The sequence below is a fragment of the Thunnus thynnus genome, chromosome 8 (assembly GCF_963924715.1).
Source record: "Thunnus thynnus chromosome 8, fThuThy2.1, whole genome shotgun sequence".
NCBI classification, from domain to species: Eukaryota; Metazoa; Chordata; class Actinopteri; order Scombriformes; family Scombridae; genus Thunnus; species Thunnus thynnus.
In genome coordinates, this window is record NC_089524.1 from 22,406,425 (window position 1) to 22,410,247 (window position 3,823).

At 40.1% G+C, this 3,823-nt stretch overlaps 1 long non-coding RNA gene across 2 annotated transcripts; it reads right to left on the bottom strand.

Annotated features, from left to right (window-relative positions):
- Positions 1-1,536: 1,536 nt before the first annotated feature.
- Positions 1,537-3,066, bottom strand: LOC137188450 (uncharacterized). Of its 2 annotated transcripts, none has more exons than XR_010929410.1 (3): positions 2,904-3,066; positions 2,319-2,592; positions 1,537-2,185 (listed from the first exon to the last, which is right to left on the bottom strand). It is a non-coding gene; the product is annotated as an uncharacterized lncRNA (long non-coding RNA). The 2 variants fall into 2 exon arrangements; XR_010929409.1 differs by having other exon boundaries at positions 2,793-3,065.
- Positions 3,067-3,823: the final 757 nt, after the last annotated feature.

Sequence of the window (3,823 nt, forward strand, 5' to 3'; positions counted from 1 at the left end):
GGTGGGAGAGGTGGGTGGAGGGCTTCCTACCTCTTTTACCCCTCCTACACCCCTTTAATGACTGCTGCTGCTGCTGCTGCTAGTGAAGAGCCCTGCAGCAACATCTTTCTTTCCCTTCACTCTCTAATGATACAAACACCTCAACTGCCAGTGAATCAATTCTTTGTTTGTGTTTACTTATTCACCATTTTCTGTCAACAAAATTGTTGGGTGAGGCACAGCATGTTCTCGGCCATGATGACTATTAGTTGGCCCATTTAGCTCCATGTCTGCCTCTGTTTCCTGCAAGTTTCTTATTTCTCCCTCCACGCTTTTGCCCTTGACAGACAGGCTCTTGGATGCTGCAGAGTTGGAGACCAAGCTGTGACATCAGCCTTCAGACAGTCTGCTGTAATCTTTTTTTTTTTTTTCTTTTTCTTCTGGTGTTTTTCTTTAATTGATGGGTTGAAACGTGTGGTAATGTGTTACAGAGGAAAATCAAAGCAATTCAAAAAAAAAAAATATGTGAGAGAACATAAGTGAATTACAGTTCTGTTTCCTTTTTTATGAGGCAGCAAAGGGAAAATGCCAAGTCTACAACCGTGCATGGATCTACTGTATGTGATCTCGGATCTTGGGAACTAAACAAAATCCATCAGATGTATAAAACACTTGACAACTCATTGCACCAAAACAAAAGATCTAACTAGTGCATGACAGAAAAAAAAAAACGTCAAACCAATATGACACCACAACACAAACACTTAACCAACACGGCACCCTGGCACACAACCTTTCCAAATGTTCCACACAACCTCCAAGCTTCACTGGAGAAATACTGTACTCGCTGCAGAACAATCCACAAATATATACCTCCCGTTCCAAGTTGGCACCCATGCTCTATATGCCATTATAATATTATACTGTACGTTCTTATATGATTACAGTAACCCTCCCGTAACCCTCTTTTTAATTATAGTGCAGTGACAGCACAGACAGACGGGCAAAGCCAGCGTACTTGTGTCCCTGTCTCGACTCTGTTTATTTAAGCTAGGATCTCTGCCACCTGGTAATGTTTTCCCCTCCTCGTTGAGGTAATGAGAGTACTCTGCCATGTCCTGTTGTTGAATGCTCTGACAGTTTTTCACAATTGTTTACACACGTTTTCTGTATCTGTGGCTCATCTTCTCAAAACATAACAATCACAAACACAAAAGTCTACAAATTTCTAGTAAAAGCAATCGCTACATTCAAAACTGTTTTATCTGCTTTTTTTGCGTCAAAATGACACACATGAATAGAAATGAATAGATCTTTCCAGCAGCCAACAACACACTGATGTGCTCAACACAAAACACTACTATGAATATCTGGTCAGTAGGTTAATACCTTTTGCATTTTCAGTGTAACTGTAAAAGATTGTTACAGTAATATATATATATATATATATATATATATACACATACATACATACATACATACATATATATATACACACACATACATACATACACACGCACACAAATGCAATACAGTAACAAAAAACGTTTTTATTTTTTCCACAATGCAGTATTTTGGAACACAAAATAAATGAATGTCGCTTATTTCTTGAAAATTCTTAACACAAAAAGACGAAAAACAAATGCAAAATGTAAGAAAAAAGATATTATGCTGCATCCTGCCTCCTATTTTTTGGTCTGGCCACAGCACCTCATCTAAATCACAAGCGATGTTCTCCCTGGCTAAACAGCGGGGAAAGAAAGCATCCTCCATTTCCTGGAGAAGAGGCCTGCATGTGAGGGAATGGCGGTCCATCCATCGCCGTGCTGAAAAAAAAACCTCTTCAGTTGGGTTCAGGAATGGGGAATATGGTGGGAGGTATAGAGTAAATCATGGGGTGGTTGATGAACTAGTTGTGTACGAGAGCAGCCCAGTGGAAACTCATGTCCCAGATGACAACATACCTCTGGTCCACCCCTCTGCTCAGCTGGAATGAGGATGACATATAGTGTGTCTAGAAATGTGTTGTAGGAACTAAGGTTGGCATGGTGATGGAGGATGCCTTGCTGGCTAACAGCTGTGCACATGCTGATATTCCCTCCATGCTGTCCAGGCACATTCACAATGGCCAATAATGTTCTATCCCCATCCCTTTCTTTTGGCTAGTTCAAAAATATAAATGTGCTGAATGCAGCTCCAAGACTCTCTGAAACAGACAAGACAATATGAGAAATAGACCTAATGCTGTCAATATGGTGAAGCACAATACACTGGATTACAGTACTATAATGTTTCTATACAGTGCTGATATGATAGTAAATTCACAGTATAGTACTTACTTGCACATATTCTTAGCGCTGTTCTTTTATCCTCTGAGTTTCGCTCAAATGGCATCAAAGGGATTTGGTTGCACTGTCCATACATGGTCCAATATAGACAAACCCACCCGGTGAATGTTAGTGAGTATTGTGTTGTCTAAAATAATGTGACTCTGGATTTCTCTATTTTATTTGTCTATGTGTATTGTTTGCCACCACCCTGTTCACAATAGTGGTCTCTGGTTTTGGTGTGAACAGCCAGTGTCTTCCACAATTGTCTGGTCGTCTCTCAGTTCTGCAGAAGATCCCAAAATATGACGACTGGTTACAGTAAGCTAAAATAATTTCTTTTTTTCCGATATGAAATGACATTACTGTAACATTGGCCAACAATCACTGAGTAACATAGGCCTACTGATATGTTGGACTGCAGTATACTACAGTATATACTGTACATAAAGAGCAGTAGCATATAGTAAATAGTAGGTAACCTACCCTGAATGTACAGATGATGCAACTGTGTAGCAGCTCAGGTTGGACTGATCTCTCTGCTCAGCCTCAATGTATGTTTGAACACATGGTCAACCAAAGTGGTCCTGATCTCACCTGAGACAACTGTCCTTCCTCATCCTCGTCTTTGTCCTCGTCCTCCTCGAGCTCTAGCTTTTGCTTCACCATTGACCTTCATTTTCCTCCAAAAACAGGAGAGCTCATCTGTGGCCTTTTGACAGTGCTAAAGCTCTGATTTCTAAGTGAACAATTAAGTGTTTACAGCTGTGAGGAGTGGGCGTTGACACTTGGTAAATAAAGCATTTTGATTGACGTTGCTTTCCAAAGGAACACAAGAGATTTGAATTTAATTTGAATGTTGTGCCTAATGTAGAGAACTGTGCGTAGTGTTTTGCAAAACTTAGAGTTGAAAAGTGTGAGTATGAAGCAGGAATTGTGCTTGCAATTTTGCAGACTTGGTTTAGGGATTTGGTGGATGAGTTTCAGATTTCAGTGACTGCGTTTAGTGTTTAAACAATTGTAAAAAACTGTATATCACTAGGGATGAGAGAGAAACGGCAATCGCTTCAATCTGTCTGAGGAATCCCTTAGCTCCCTCTAGTGCTTTCTCAAAGACAGTTCAGATAAGATGGGTTAAAAAAAAAAAAAAAAAAAACTACCATGAAGAAAGTCACCACAAAATCACAGCCTTCCCATACAAACTTGCCCAAACTCATACCCCCAGATAAATGCTGAAAATTCACTAAAACTTTGCTCAGGGAAGGTTTGCTGACCTTTCCAGCCTGCAGCCTTGCTTTTATTCCTGCACACGGCTGTCTAAAACAAAGGTCAGAGAGATCACCAGCAGTCCACAGCTGACAGCAATAGTCTGTCCGTGCTGTGACTCGCTCGTAAAAAGTCATTTCTGGGGCCAAACTTTAGTCATACTGGACAGTGAATTTTTAGCTTTCAGGTTAATTTGAAAGGAAAATGCATATAAATAAGTGACTAAAACAAAAGACAACTTTACCATTGCT